Source organism: Motacilla alba, chromosome 22, assembly GCF_015832195.1.
Source record: "Motacilla alba alba isolate MOTALB_02 chromosome 22, Motacilla_alba_V1.0_pri, whole genome shotgun sequence".
In the NCBI taxonomy this organism is placed as follows: domain Eukaryota; kingdom Metazoa; phylum Chordata; class Aves; order Passeriformes; family Motacillidae; genus Motacilla; species Motacilla alba.
This window is the reverse complement of record NC_052037.1, coordinates 3583988-3600421: the sequence shown is the minus strand read 5'-3', so window position 1 is coordinate 3600421 and position 16434 is coordinate 3583988.

Genomic DNA, 16434 nt, shown 5'->3' with positions numbered 1-16434 from the left:
GATCCACGCTGGAGAAAGAGCCCAAGGTGACCCTCTGGGAGCCCAGGATCCATGCAGAAGAAGGAGCCCAAGGTGACCCTCTGGGAGCACAGGATCCATGCAGGAGAAGGAGCCCAAGGTGACCCTCTGGGAGCACAGGAGCCATGCTGGAGAAAGAGCCCAGGATCCATGCTGGAGAAAGAGCCCAAGGTGACCCTCTGGGAGCACAGGAGCCATGCAAGAGGAGGCCAAGGTGATCCACTGGGAGCACAGGATCCATGCAGGAGAAGGAGCCCAAGGTGACCCTCTGGGAGCACAGGATCCATGCAGGAGAAGGAGCCCAAGGTGACCCTCTGGGAGCACAGGAGCCATGCAAGAGGAGGCCAAGGTGATCCACTGGGAGCACAGGATCCATGCAGGAGAAGGAGCCCAAGCACAGTTCCTGGCTGCAGGAGGTCAAGGAGCTGTGCCTCAGGCCCCATCTGGGTCCTTTTTTGGTCATCTCCAGGCACGTGCTCCTGCACCTGCACCAGGACAAACTGGGAACTGCTCCTCAGCTAGAGCAAGGAGGGAGTGTTTTGCGTTGGGATAGCACGTGGTGGGCTGATCTCTGCCAGTCTTACCATCCAGGCACACGCGGTTCCAGAGTCCTGGCTGAGCACAGGAACACCCTGAGACCTGCTTGTTGTTTGGACAAACCACACTGGATTAGGTGCTGGATGGGAAGGAAACAGCAAAAATGGAGCTGGGCACAGCTCCTGCTTGTGTCAGAGATACAGGGCAGAGCCACCGCTGAAGGTTTAGAAGAGACTCTGTGCTGTGCTCTCAGACACAGGGCAGACCTGTCCCAAAATCTCTGCATCTGGCGAACTTAACCAACTTAGCTCACAGCATCGCTGCCCTGCTGCTGTGTGGGATGAGCCTGTCAGCCCTGGTGAGCTGCAGCAAGGCTGCAGGCATAAGCCCAGCCATTACTCCTGCCCAGAAAAGCACACTTCCTGCTCCACCAGTCCTTCCCTCTGCCTGGCCTGAGCTTGCCACCAGCTGGAAGTCAGTCCGTCCTCCAGGCTTTGCAGGGTGGGGATTTCATGCCTCAGCCTAAAGATGATAAATAGGATTCTGTGCAGGACCGTTGGGTTTGGTTTTTGGGGATGCACATTTCAGCTTTGGCAAGTCCCTGGAAGCCTGGTGTTCACATTTCAGTCGAGATTTATATCCAAGAGAACAATGCTGTGTTATAGGAGGGCTTTACTCTCTGAGCTGTGCCAGTAATTCTCAGCAGCTTTTTCCTGAGCTCCTCTCTGGCTTCACACTTTGACTCATTGTCTGGTGTTGCACATCTGTCAGGCATAACAAGGAAAGCTGTGTACTCACCTCACCCATGCAAGGGAGCCTCTCTTGCACTGAAATGTCAGGGCTCTGCTCCTAACCCCCGTGTGCAGAGGAAAAGCTGGAACTCAAATAGGCCAAGTAGACGAATTGCCCTCTCTCTTTCTTCTTTGCACTTTCCTTACTTAAAGGTAAAATCCCTTAAAAGGCATTAATGTGCTCACGTGCCACGGCAGGACCTAAACCACAGCAACATGACTGCACAGTGCATCCACACCGACCTGCTCCCGGAGTGCCCTCCACCCTGGGACTGAGCCACTGTGTCCCCAGGCCCCTGCCAGTCACTGCAGTGCCCCTCAGGAGGTCCTGAAGTCACTGCTCCAGCTCAGGAAGAGCCAATGTGTCACTGTCATATTTTCTGGAAAAATCCCTTCTCCTGGATTTCTTCTCCTGGGAAGCTGAGAAGCCTCGGAGAAAAAGGAAAACAATAATTATCAGATTGCTTCTCCTGTGTTTTGCTGCTTTGGAAGGTGGTCTGGAGATTGTTTATCCAACAGGTGGTTGTTTCATTGGTTTCATGTGAATGGTTTTGACTAAATGACCAATCACCCTCAGGCTGTGTCGGGACTCTGGAGAGAATCATGAGTTTTCATCATCATTCTTGTAGCCTTCTGTCTGCATCCTCTCTCTATTCTTTAATATCGTTTTAGTATAGCATTCTTTAATATAATAGAATATCATAATATAATAGATTTGCCTTCTAAGAACATGGAGTCAGATTCATCTTTCCTCCCCACGACAGGGGACCCCAAAAACACCTCTGGGATCTGTCTCATCTGTACTAAGTTTTCAAGCAATGAGACACCATCACAGAGTGAAACCCCAACAGAAGTTGCCAAGACCCACAACAGGAACCGAGCTGCTGCAAACCCAGCCAGCGTGGCTCTCTGAAGGGCACGGTCAGTGCCCCTCATTCCAGCAGGAGCTTTGCCCTCAGACACTTCTAACAGGGAAAGAAATTTCCAAAGAGATCAGCAGCATTACTGCAGCAGCCAGGCCCTTCTGCCAGCCCTGTGCCAGCTGCTCCCCACAGCCCTGCATGGGTGCCAGCCAAGTGCAGCCCTGGGGGAGCACACAGGGTCCCCTCACCGTGTCCCTGCACTGTGTCCCCTCATGGTGTTCCCTCACCGTGTCCCCTCACTGCGTCCCCATGTCCCCTCACCATGTCCCTGCATGGTGTCCCTTGTGTCCCCTCATCATGTCCCCTCATCATGTCCCCGTGTCACTTCACCACGTCCCCTCACCATGTCCCCTCACCATGTCCCCATGCCCCCTCATCGTGTCCCCATGTCCCTTCACCATGTTCCCTCCCCATGTCCCCTCTCTGTGTCCCCTCACCATGTCCCTGCACCATGTCCCTCACTGTGTCCCCTCACCGTGTCCCCATGTCCCCTCCCCATGTCCCCTCACTGTGTCCCAATGTCCCCTCCCCATGTCCCCTCACCATGTCCCCATGTCCCCTCATCGTGTCCCCATGTCCCCTCCCCATGTCCCCTCACTGTGTCCCAATGTCCCCTCCCCATGTCCCCTCACCATGTCCCCATGTCCCCTCATCGTGTCCCCATGTCCCTTCACCAGGTTCCCTGCACCATGTCCCTCACTGTGTCCCCTCACCGTGTCCCCACGTCCCCTCCCCATGTCCCCTCACCATGTCCCCATGTCCCCTCATCGTGTCCCCATGTCCCTTCACCATGTTCCCTCCCCATGTCCCCTCTCTGTGTCCCCTCACCATATCCCTGCACCATGTCCCTCCCCATGTCCCCTCTCTGTGTCCCCTCACTGTGTCCCCTCACCGTGTCCCCACGTCCCCTCCCCATGTCCCCTCACCATGTCCCCATGTCCCCTCATCATGTCCCCATGTCCCTTCACCATGTTCCCTCCCCATGTCCCCTCTCTGTGTCCCCTCACTGTGTCCCCTCACCGTGTCCCCTCACCGTGTCCCCATGTCCCTTCACCATGTCCCCATGTCCCCTCATCATGTCCCCATGTCCCCTCCCCACGTCCCCTCCCCATGTCCCCTCTCTGTGTCCCCTCACTGTGTCCCCTCACCGTGTCCCCACGTCCCCTCCCCACGTCCCCTCCCCGTGTCCCCAGCAGGGCTAAGCCCGCGCTGCCTTGGTGAGCAGCGCACTGCCAGGCAGCATTTGGTTACCCCAGCACCGCTTCACACAAGCAAAAGGGATCCAGGAAAATGTTTTTCTGTCAGCAAACGACTGCGAGGAGCTGCTGCAAACAGCGCACCCGGAGGCCAGGAAACGCAGAGCTGAATTTTACCTGTCACAGCACCCTGCCAGCCTCACCCTGCCCGTTTGCCAGGAGCTGGCTGGGGCAGCAGGCACCTGGCTGCTGCTGTTTGGGCAGCTCCACCTCAGCAATGCTCCAAAGGAGGAGAGAGAGCACAGCCCTCTGCTATTTGCAAAAAAAAAAAAACCCCATGCACCATGCAGACAAATCACAGAGCTTTTCTTAATGCTGCCATGATACACAAATAAGAGGCTTAAATATAATTATAGGTTGTTTAATCAGTGAGAATAAAGAAATATGTAGTAATTGATGCCATATTTTATAAATATCCTAACTGTTTAAGAAACGGGAAATGTTTTCAAAAGGAATACTTTAGCATAATGATTATAAAGCCCTTTAATGTGCGAGAGCTGCTTTCTGAAGCCAGTTTTAGATTCAGGCTCATGAACATAAATAGAGTTAATTGCCCTTCTGTGTGAGCTGGATGTTAGCACATTCCAGCAGAGCGTGCATTTTCCAAAGTGCCAATTCCAACACATTCCACCCCGTGTGCAATTTTTGCCTTTCTGTGCAGCAGAGAACAGGCACATCTGGGCAAGGGTAAAGTTAAAGTGCCTGTAGCAGTGAGCCTTGGAGGTGGATTGAGACATCAACTGCTGGCCCAGACGCTAGCTGGATATTCAAGTGAAAATGTGTTTTTTGCTGAATTCACCCCATAAAGGAGAGCACATTGATGTGCAAATGGTGGTGGGGGACAAGGGATGCTGGTGGCTTCTTCCCCTCTTCCTTCTCAGAAGCTGCAGTTGCACCACGTGGCAGTGCAAAGGGATGGTGCTCCTGGTGAGAAGGGGAAAATCCTTCTTCAGAGGCAGCTTCTCAGCTGGCGGCCTCCCCAGGCAGCCTGCAGGTGCAGGATGCACACAAAAAAACCTGGAAACCTGCCAGCGTATGCTCTGCTCTTCCCTGGAGTGTCCCTCGTGCCCCGAGCGGGCAGCAGGGCAGGTGCCACTGCATCAGCCATCCCTCAGCCTCCCCCGTTGGTCACTGAGCTCTCAGTCCCACTGTGATCCCGCTGAGGCCACAGGAACAGTGGTGAGGGCTGCTCCTCCCCCAGGCCACTCTCAAGCACAAAAATCTATATCGAGTTATGTATGAGAAATGAAAATGAAAATACAACACAACTCTACCCAAAGATCGTACAGAAACAAAACATCCACATCTCCAAGAGTAAACACCACCTTGGATTTGGTCCTATGGCACGAAAACAGGGACCACTTTGTATGCAATGCTAAAAATAACAAAGCCACCCCCGTTTGGACATGGCTTTGGGGCACTGTGCATTCCCAGCTGCCAAATCCCAGCGTGGAGCAGCCCGTGCCAGTGACCCGTGGCAGGGCTGCCTCAGAGCGCCTCCTTCCCTGGGGTTTTGGGTTTCTGCCTTTAATGAGCTGGTGATGAGTGACCCTCGCTCAGCCCTTCTTCGCTCCTGGGCCTTCTGGGAGTCAGGAAGAAGCATTTTAAATCCAATTTCCTCCTAGGGATTTTCAGAGGCTGGGGGTAAAGCACTCTGTTGAGACAGCACGAGCCCTGGCTCCCTACTGCAGCCTTGCCACCCATTCCAAGGGTCTGTCACCACATCAGATGGCCATGCCCAAGCACGGGTGGCACTTCTGCTGCCATTCCAAATTCCAGCCCCACCGCCAAGCCAGGATGCAGCAAAGGTCACGTTTTCCCAGTGCACACAGGGCACTTTGTGACGTCGGGCTGCCAACAGGAGCTCACCATCTGTAACGCAGCCTTTTTGGGGAGGGGGCCCACTGAGGGCAGCAGCCTAGAGAGAGCCACAGTGCCACAGCTGGGCAGCTAAAACCTGCCTCTTGAGGGCAAACCCCAGTGTAAATGCACGTCCCAGGGCTGTGCTGTCTGACACTGCAGCAGAGTGTGGAAACCCAGGGCACCGGGAATATTTCTCTGTCTGCTCTGGGGTGCCCTGACCCCCAGGGGAGCACTGACTTTCACCCTCACTCATGGAGAAAGTTTCCCAGACTTCAAGATAGACCAGAATCCACAAAAGTGTGAAATAGATTATAGAGAGCAGTGTGGGTGTGTCACTTAGGTGGGAAATTGAGGTTTTGGGATTTTTAGCATGTTGTGGATGAAGGGCACAGGGTGACATCCTGGGTTTCTTCTTCATGCTGCTTCTTCCTCCTTCTTCATGGGTGTGGGTGGCATTTTGTAATTGGGCAGGAAAGTCTGCACTGGGGCTCTTTGGGATCAGTTATTGGGTTAAAAGGGGAAATAATCCAAGTGTCAGCTCTTAATTGGATAGTTTAGCTGTAAAAGACCTTGTACCAAGAGATGTTGGCCATTTTTGTGGTGCTTTTCCAGCGCGCTGAGCCTGGTGTGGACAGCGTGCAAAACTCTAGATAAGATAACAATAAACAAGAACCTGAAGACCAAAAAAATCCAGTGCATCTCTCTTTCCTGGCACAAAACTGCTCCAGGAGGGTCTTCCCAGACAGGGGAGCCCCCTGGGAGGGCCCAGCCTGAGTCACAGAGGTTGGGGGATCAGCAAACAGGTACCCCAGCAGCAGAGCTGAAATGCTGGGATGCAGCACGAGCTCCAGCTGGGTCAGCTCTGTTCTTCTGGACCCTTCCAGGGGTCTGTGTTCTTGGTCATCAGCAGACCTAGAGTTCGGGAAGGACAGCAGTGCATTTGGCTCCACGCCGGAGCTAAGCCCCATCCATCAGCAGTTTGGCTTCTCACTCACACGATGGGCTTGATCTTGAAACCATCTGTTTTCCCTCAGCTCGCATCCAGCTTTCACTTGGACAGCAGGGCCCTTTGCAGCTACAGCCCCGGGGCATGGGGGTGGGAAGGCTGCTCCACTGGCTGCTCTCTGTGGCCAGAAAAAAGGAACTTGGTTGGAGACACACACACCAATGACCCTTTTCTTGCAGGTAGAGGTAAGACTGGCAGGACTTGCTAGCGAGAACAGCCAGAGCAGCAGCCCTGGGACAGAGCTCAGAGGGTGCCCTTGGGGCTGCTCATGCAAGATCTGTGCAGTGGGGTCCACCCCATGCTCTTTGGACCTGCTCAGGGGATCAGACCCTGCAGCACTCCAAAAAAGTCCTTTTTCCAGTGTAGGACTCCAAGAAGAAGAGTGCTCTCGGCAGTGTAAAGAAACCCTCAGCAGTCTGGGAGTCCGTGATGAGTAGTTTCATTCTGGCTATACTTTTTTTAACCTCTCAGTAGGTTTTCTCCTCCCAAAGAAATGTGATCTGGAGTCTGTCACCAAGAGCCTCTGAGTGCACTGGTTGTGGCTTGGCTTTGTTTCTTTTCAAGGGAGTAGAACCAACCTGTTCACCAAACGGGTTCTTTTCTCCTCTTCTTGGGATGCTTTTGCTCTATCTCAAAAGGCTGTTATTAACTGACAGGTGGGTGTAAACACACCTTTTGAAAAGTGCAAACAGACGGCAGTGCCTGTGTCCTGCACACGCAGCACTTGGGCCTCTCCACAGTGATGGCAGCCAGGGTTCCTCTCGTGTCCCCACGACAGCTCCAGCCTCTGCCTGGGGGGATAAAGCAGAGCTCTGGGCTGCACTTGTGTCCCCATGACAGCCTCAGCCTCTGCCTGGGGGAAAAGCAGAGCTCTGGGCTGCACTTGTGTCCCCATGACAGCTCCAGCATCTGCCTGGGGGAGAAGCAGAGCTCTGGACTGCACTTGTGTCCCACAACAGCTCCAGCCTCTGCCTGGGGAAAAAAGCAGAGCTCTGGACTGCACTTGTGTCCCCATGACACCTCCAACCTCTGCCTGGGGGATAAAGCAGAGCTCTGGACTGCACTTGTGTCCCCACAACAGCTCCAGCCTCTGCCTGGGGGGAAAAGCAGAGCTCTGGACTGCACTTGTGTCCCCACGACAGCCTCAGCCTCTGCCTGGGGGAGAAGCAGAGCTCTGGGCTGCACTTCTCTTGTGGGCTCACCTGGGAAACCAGTGGCCTCTGGGCCTGCAGAAGGCTCCTGGCCAGTTGTGCCTCTCTCCCAGTGCCCTGCAGAAGCCAAGGGATGGAGGGAAGGCGAGGCAGAGGGACAGAGCTGTGTGTGCCCATCAGGCCTTTCCCTGCCTCGCGTGGCCCAGCTGGCCAGCACCAACAGCTCCAAAATCCACCAGAGTGAAGAACTGCAGAGCCCTGTGCACTTCTAGCGCTGCAGAAGGCCAAGAGAACATCTCCTGCATGTGTTTCTCCTTCCCTGGGCCGAACCTAGACCTGGCACAAATCGAAGCAATGCCCAGAGGAGATGCTGAGAGTGAGCCTCCCATGCTGACACCCTGGGCAGGAGCTCCTGTCCAGCCCACTGGGGACACCGTGGGCTCCTCTGCCAGCCTCTCAGTAGCTCGTGGTGCCAAGCCTGCAGGAGCAGGTGAGGTTCCACATAGTGAGGGGAATTAAAACCACCTGCCAAGGAAATGTCTGGAGACAGCAGCGAACTGTCAGGCTCAGGATAAGAGCTGTCTCCTGCAGCATGCACCCAAGATAGCTGCATCTCTGGGAGGGCCCTGCAGAGGTCATTTCCAAGGGATGGATGTGGAGGAGATTTTTGTATTAACCCTTTGCTTGTCTTGACGTTGCAGTTAAAATCCTAACAGTTGCTGCACCGTTGAGATCAGCTGCTAAAGAAGGCTGTCAGCCAAGCTCTCCCTCCCTCACTGGAGATACAGGGCACATCTCCACCCTCGAGGGACAATCGTGGATGCCCCATTGTTGGAAGTGCTCCAAGTGAGGCCAGACAGGATTAAAAGCAACCTGATCCAGTGGCAGGTGTCCCTGGCCAGGGCAGTTTGCTGGAACTGGATGGTCTTTAGGGCCCCTTTCAGCCCAAAAGGGATTCTGATGTTCCGGGATTCTGTGGCCGTTTGTTTCTGTTGGGAAGGCACGGAGAGTTCGGGCCGGGAGAGAACCGGAGGTGATGCAGAGCCGGAGAAGGACGGCCCCGGGGGCGAGGGGCAGCGGGGTCCGTCCCGGCTCCCGGCCCGCTCCCCGCCGCCACCGTGAGGTGGCACCCGCCGCCACCGTGAGGTGGCACCCGCCGCCTGGGCATCGCCCCCCGGGCATCATCCCCGGGCATCGCCCCCCGGGCATCGCCCCTGGGCATCGCCCCCCGGGCATCATCCCCGGGCATCGCCCCCCGGGCATCGCCCCTGGGCATCATCCCCAGGCATCGCCCCGGCCCCTCGGGCATCGCCCCTGGGCATCATCCCTGGGCATCACCCCCAGGCATCGCCCCCCCGGGCATCGCCCCTGTGCATCATCCCTCGGGCATCGTCCCCCGGCATCATACCCGGGCATCGCCCCTCGGCATCGCCCCGGCCCCTCGGGCATCATCCCCGGGCATCGCCCCCCGGGCATCGCCCCTGTGCATCATCCCTCGGGCATCGCCCCCCGGCATCATACCCGGGCATCGCCCCTCGGGCATCGCCCCGGCCCCTCGGGCATCGCCCCTGGGCATCATCCCCGGGCATCGCCCCGGCCTCTCGGGCATCGCCCCCCCGGGCATCGTCCCCCAGGCATCGCCCCCCGGGTATCGCCCCTGGGCATCATCCCCGGGCATCGTCCCCCAGGCATCGCCCCCTGGGCATCGCCCCTGGGGCATCGCCCCGGCCCCTCAGGCACCATCCCCGGGCATCATCGCCCCGGCCCCTTGGTCATCCAGCCTCGGGCATCATCCCCTCCCCGGCCCCTGGGCATCGCCCCCCGCTCCCCCCAGAGCCCACACTGCTGCCCGACAGCTCGCCGGTGCTGCTGGAGCTGCGCTGCCGGCCCTGCCAGCCCCCGGAGCTCCCCAGGAGCCTGACACGCCGTCCCACGCCGAGCAGAGCCCCCCGGTGCCTTTGTTCATTGTTCCTCTGCTTCCAGCCAGCGGGGAGCTGCGTGTTCTGGCTCCTGGGTGCGCTCCTCAGGAGAGGAACTGCACAAAGCTCTGCTCAAAGCTCCTCTCTGCTCTGCTGGAGTCTCCGTTGGCACCCAACCCCTAAACTGAATCAGTCTCTGCGTCTTTGTCTGAACACAGAAACGCCATGTAAGCACAGCCCAGCATCCCATGCCCCTGGGAGGAAGACCTTCCACCTGCGAGGGAGCATCCCAGCATCTGCAGGGACACTGTGGGCTGGCAGAGCCATCAGAGTTCACTGTGACATAAGAGACTGGGCCTAACAGGAACTATCCTCCCCTCATTCACGGCATCTAATAAGAACAACCCTTGGTCAGCACAAGTTCTTTCATGTTCAGTTACAACATCTATTTATAATATCAACAAAACCACAGGACATAACAGCCCCAGCAAGCTCAAAAGCTTCCAAGAGCTGGAGACAGAAGAGGGGAAGTTCAGCAGCAGTTCCCCAGCAAAGGCAAGAGAGCTTTGTGGCCGAGACTGCGGGTGGAGGCACAGGAGACCTGGCTCGGCCCTGCCACCATGGTGGCCCCAGCTGTGCTGCGCTGTGGGGACTCACAGGGCATGGCCCTGGCACAGGGACACGGCTCTGGTGTCTGCAGTCAGTGGCCATGCTGGCCAGGAGGGAGCCAGGCTGCTGCCCAGGTGAAACGCAGCCCAGCTCAGTCCTCACCAGGGCACCCTTGCTCTGTTTCTACTGGAAACTGCACCAACAGCTTTTCCCTGTCTCCCTCCCCCACCACTTTTTTTCCTTTACAAATCAAGTGGAAATAATTTAAAAATATCTCTTTCTCCCTGAAGCCAGAGGTCCCTGACTGCTGTCTGGGTTAGCAGCAGCTCCTGTAACTGCCAGAGCCTGTGGAGCACCCAAACCTCTCCAAGAGTCCTACCAAAACCAGGACACATGAAAGCCAGTTTAGTCACAGAAATGAATGTTTCCTTGGGATCCCTGAGCCCAGACACAACCAAGTTCCTTGGGGGCTTTAGGCCTGGCAGGACTCCTTCCTGCAGTTCCCATTTTTGAATAATCCTATCCCATTGTTTTGATGTAGCCACAGATTTGCTGGAGCCATGAGCGTTCACTGCCATTTCTCCCACAGCACTCACTGACTTTCCAAGCCCGGCAGCCTGAACCCCCATCACAGCTGGGCTTTGTCTTGTCCAGCAGATGACAAAGCAAGCACAGCCCTCTTGGCTGAGGAGCACGACTCCAGGGCTGCTCCAGTGCTCTGGAGCTGCTGGAAGCTCAACCTTCTCCTCGTGTCTGGCACACACGGCCCAAGTTGTGGCAACTGCCCTTGACCCCTCATCTCAGCCTGTACTGCAGGGCAGCAGGGCTGAGCTTGCCCAGAAACACACTTCTCAGCCCCCAAATGCATTTGGGATCATCCAGGGGCTGCTGCTGGCACAGAGCTGGGTGGTTTGGCAGACACAGCTCCAAAGAAAAAGAGGGGGGGGAAAAAACTGGAGGAAAAATGTCCCCTCTAGCCCTCTTGTTGAATTAAACCACATGTATATTTTTAAAATACAGCGGAAAGGAACAACTCTCCAGCACATGTTCAAGAGCAGAGTCTTATTTCAGAGATTTCAAAAAATTAGTGGCTGAAAGCTGAAACAATATCGCCCTTAGACGGGGACATTTGGAAGTGATTAACGAGCCCGAACTCATGCGTTCAAAATAAAAAGTTAGTACCTCACGCTGGTAACAACTGTCAGCTACTAAAAAACTGGGGAGAGGGGAAGAGATCAAACTCAGCCCTGCACAGTCTAATGCTCCAAATCAGCAGGGGATGACTAGCAAGCCCACCAGCCTGCACCTTCCCTGGGTGCATCACCTGCAGAGCTCAGATGGAGGCTGCCAGCCCAGGCACGGGGAGCCCGGAGCACCCTGGGGGCTCTGGAAGATTCTCCTGTCCATCTGGGACCAGCAGCATCCCCAGAACCTCATCAAGATGCAAAGTCCAGAGCTCTTGGGACGTTTTCCCACTGTGTGACGGAGACAGGAGAATTCCCACCAGAGCAGCGCTGCAGTGACAGGGGACTACCAGTGACACAGCAGTGCCATCCCACAGGAACGGCCCCACGGGGCTTCTCCTCCCTCTCCTGGTGCTGCTGGAGTGTCAGGTCTCCTGCCCACCCAGGGACGCCAGATGTGGTGTTTCATGTCCCGGATTGGGGTGACCCCAAAAGATGGAAAAGTCTCTCCTCCAACCCGTGCCTTTGAACAAAGACTCAGTAGTTTTCTGTTGTCTGTTCTCAAGGTTGTTTATTGTTGGTTATCTAAAAGATTCTTCTCCTGAGCTGCTGTGGCCGGTTCAGCAGCTCAGACAAAGGCACTCTGCCCTCCCAGGGGCTGGTGCCATCTTTTATATAATATATTACGTGTTACATGTTTATATTTTCCCCCAATGCCCATCATCTATATTGAATGGTGACTTTCTACTCTAAACCAATCTGTGAGTGCCAACATCACCAAAGACATGGAGGCTAGGAAGGAGAAAGAAAGAGGACAGGGCACACCCAAATCCCTCCATCTTAGAACCCCTGACCCCCATGTACAAAACCTGGACCCCTTGGCTTAAACCCCCCCTGTACAGCACTCAAAAATCCTTCCTTTCACTTCGTGATTACCTCTACTATGCTATCTAACTTGTGTGTGTGTCTTGTAATTCTTCATACAGAGTTGGTGATTTGCTCCACGGGCTAAGATCAAAACCCCACGTGTGTCTTTGGCTGCATGCCAGGGTCTCAGAGCCCCCTGCCAGTGGCTCTGGCCATCCAGGACACCCAGAGGGATGTTCTGGATTCTGACACTGGAGGACAGAGAGGATGGGGAGACCCTGCAGCCTGGGAGCACCTCCAGATACATCCAGACCCTGCTGCGAGCCAAGCTCCAAGCTGCAGGTCCACGCTGGCAGCCTGGTCCCCAGCCACAAGGGTGTTTGGGGAGCTGCACGCCAGGGGAGCACTGGGGGCACGGCTGTCTGTGTCTTCCCCACTGAGGGGCTGCAGAGGCAAGAGCCAGCCCAGCCATCAGAGTGTGCTACCCAAACGGAGATGGCTGTGGGCATCGTGAGCCACCAAGCCACGCTGGGGCCACCTGGATGTGGAGACCCTGCAGATGCACCAGGGGAGGTGGTCTGCCCTCATGTGGGATGCCACAGCACACCCCACCAGGCCAGGGCTGAGCTGGGAGCTGTAGAGAAACAAGCCTCCCCATGTCTCATGCCTGAGAACATAAAGATGAATAGTTTGAATTTACTTCAGTAAAAAGAAATGCTGGTAGCGCATCAAACATCTGGGAGCTTAAAATTAAACCAGACTGGCTCTCCTCTGCAAGGAACAAGCACATCTTCATGCTGGGGAGCCAGCAGCCCCTAACAAGCTCCTGCTGTGGCACACGGCCTTGGACACTGCTTCCCTGGCCCTAGGTTTTCTCCTTGCCCTAACAAATATGTGGCCATTCAAGCTGCCCCCAGAAATTCGTGGCATTTTAGAAATTAGCCCAGAATTTTCTCCACCCTTCTTATTCCTTTGTTTTGTTCTCGAGTCTGGCTGAATGCCATGCTGCTTCTCTGGATTTCCCTGGGCTGGAAAATGGTCAGGGGCTGGTGGCAGCATGTGCATGCCCCACACACCCGTGTACAGGCAGTGCCATTAGCCCAGGAGATGTTTCCCATCCCCAGAGCAGATCAGTTGTGGTGGCAGGACAATGGCAGACCTTAGGGATCTTGTGACAAGGGAGAGCATCTCCATATCAGCAAGGAGAGCAGCTGGCAGAACCTGGACCTCTCTGGACAACGGGCATCTGTCTGCCTTCCCTGGGGAAATGTCTGTCTCTGCACTTCTCAACCCCTCCCCAGAGGTGAAGCTCCACATCCAAGCTCAGAAGTGTGCAGCAGGGAACAGGAATCAGTGCTGATGGACAGAAGAGCACAGAAAGTTCCCAGAGCCAGGGATGCTGTCCCTGTGAGTCTGCCAAAGCTGAAGGGTAAGGAGCTTTCTTAGCTGAAAGGCACTGAATGCAATTCCAGCTGCTCTTGGGAGTATTCCTGAGCACAGATCATTATTGTTATTATTTTCTTGTTTCTTTAATGATATTGAACATGCTCTAAGACCCTGAATCACAGAGGAAATTACAGCAGGCTCTCAGTGGGCTGAGCACAGCCCAGAATTGCCGTGCTGACAGTGTGTCCTGCCAGGAGCAGCTTCAAGGGCAAATGGAGGGATTGGGGCAGGGAGCAGCTCCATGCTCCAGGCAGGAGGCTCCCACCCTGCTGGAAGGAGCAGGGTGCAGGGGGAACCTCCTCCAGCCCACTGGGCAACCCTTCCTGTGACCACAGACCTGTCCCAGGGCTTCCCCAGGCCCACGGGCTGCACACCCAGGCAGGGTGGGAGCACCTCCAGTGCCGTGTGCCTCTGCTCCAGGCAGGCCCTGGTAATTCTGGGGTGGGAGGAAGTGAGAACAGAGGGGTTTGGACCCAAGGCTATTCCTGCAGCCATTGGGAATGTGCTGGAATGTGCTGCTCCTGCAGCCACAGAGGCTCCCCACCAGCTCAGCACGTGGCAGGGCACAGCAGCTCCTCTGCAGCCACTTGCCCCATCCAAGAGATGGCAATGCTTCGGGCACTGCATTGGGCACAATTTTCCTGTTTCAGGTCAGGCTGCAAAGCCAACAGCAAATAATTTCCAAAAGGATTTGCCCCCGTGGGCACGGTGCAGAGGGCAGCCCAGGAGCAGCAGCAGAGCCCACTCACCCCCCAGACTGGCCCTCACCTGCTCAAAGCCTTTTGCATGGGAAACCCAGGACTCGCTCTCCATGTGCACAGAGCACGTGGATTCTTCCCTCGATATCAATCTCGTGTTTTATCCTAGGATTTTCTAAAATAAAAGGTGGAAATTTTAAATGAAACATATTCCTTTCTTTGACGCCGGGAATTATGAATTGATAAAGATTTCCTATTACCTTCTAAGAATCTACCAGGCCAATCCTTCAGCAAGGCCGTGCCCATAATTGCAAGCAGATGTCTTTCTCTGCTGACACATTAAATGGAAGCAGAAAGACCCGCTGCTATCTCCCATCAACAATTTGCACTTAAGCAGAGAACAGATTTTCACAGAGCAGGGCTGCTGGAGGAGGAGGAGGAGGGGGATTAGGTTCCTGCAGCCCAGGCAGCTCAGCATTACAGCAAAACAAGGCAGCTCAGGGAGACAATGAACTCCAAACAGTCCCTAATTCCAAAGTAACCAAAAGCTTTTGTGCAGGAAAATGAATTTGTGAAACCAATACTGCCAGGGCCCATGGAGAGCACAGGGGCTGAGGTAACACAAGGGTGAGATGATGCAGCTGACAAGCACCCACCTCAGCTCCCACGGACCCTGCTGGGCTGCCCTGGCTTCTGAGGTCTGTGTTAGCACAGAGCTCTCCTGTCCTGCACAGCACAGGGGCTGGAATTATCAATACAAGTGGAAGTGACAGGGTGTTTAGCAAACATTAAACCCAGGGAGCTTAAAAGGTCTTCCAGGATTATTAAATAAACATTTAGGATGAATGAAAGCCTATGAAATGGCGAAGCAATTGCAAACACTCTGGAGCAGGCAGCTGGGGCTGCAGGGATTCAGCTGTGCAGGATGGTGTTTAATCATTTGTGGAGTGTCACACGCAGCCACGCCTCAGCTCCTGGCAAGTGTTAATCCAGGAGCAGGACTTTGATAAAACTTTAGCCTGATACTAACATTTTATTAAAAACAATTGAACATCCAAATCTGAACATGCCAGGCAGCACCATCAGTCTGGCCAGGCCAATGCCACCACCACTGTACCACAAGCCCTGCAAGAAGACACATGGCCTCACATATGTTAAACTACCTCAGAGCTTCCACAAAGAGCTCAATCTCCTCCAAATCCATATTTTCCCTTGCTGTACAGTAACTGGGGAGGTTGTCTGGGCCGGGTGGGCTCAGCCCCACTCGAGGATGACCAATCTAGAGCTGTCACATCTGTCTCAAGGGGCTGCAGTTTGTTGTTTTCAGGGTTTACTGTACACCATACAGGAGAGGCTGCACACATGCTCGCCAGCCTGCCCGAGGTAAATGTCCTGATCTCCTCCTTTCCTTCCAAGTAACAGCAGAGCTCCTCACACTCCACCATCCTCCTGGGGCCATAATTTATTCATATGCAATACCACACCTCCCAGTAAATTAGCCTCTCTGCCACATCAGTAACTCAAGAGTTTGGAGAAAGTCAGATTGAGGCAGTGGGGTGCCAATAGCCCAATGAGCCCCAGTCTGAGCTAAAGAAAAATGTTGGTGGCAGCCCCATAGAGCTGTTGCTGCACCCCAGAACAAGAGCGGAGAGCTGGATCCCAAAGAAGAAAAAAGACTGGACGTGGCACTTGGTGCTGTGGTCTGTTGAGGTGTCAGGACACAGGTTGGACTCGATGGTCTTGAGGTCTCTCCCAACCTCATTACTCTGTGATTCTGTGAATGCTGTACTGACTGCAGCAGGGATGGATCCCTCCAGCCACATCCTGGCTTCCCTTCCTCCTCTCCACAGAATGGCCTGGCAAATACCTCCTGGTCGTCTCTGAAGGAAAAACGTTTCAGTCAGCAGTGAATTCCCCATCCTAGCACACTTCTCCAGAAAAGAGGGACTGTTTGCTGGCTGCTCGTGGCTCTGGGGATCTTGGCAGGCTGTGAGAGGAGCCTGCTGTGCTGCAGCGTGCCCGTGCCCTCACACTGGCAAAGTGGAGACAGATTCATCACTCTGATGTGCTGGGAGGAGACAGAGCCAGGGCTCCCCTGGTGCTGCCAGCCTCTGTGCCAATGGCAGGGGCACGGCAGAGCCTGCTCCCACCATGCAGGCAACATTC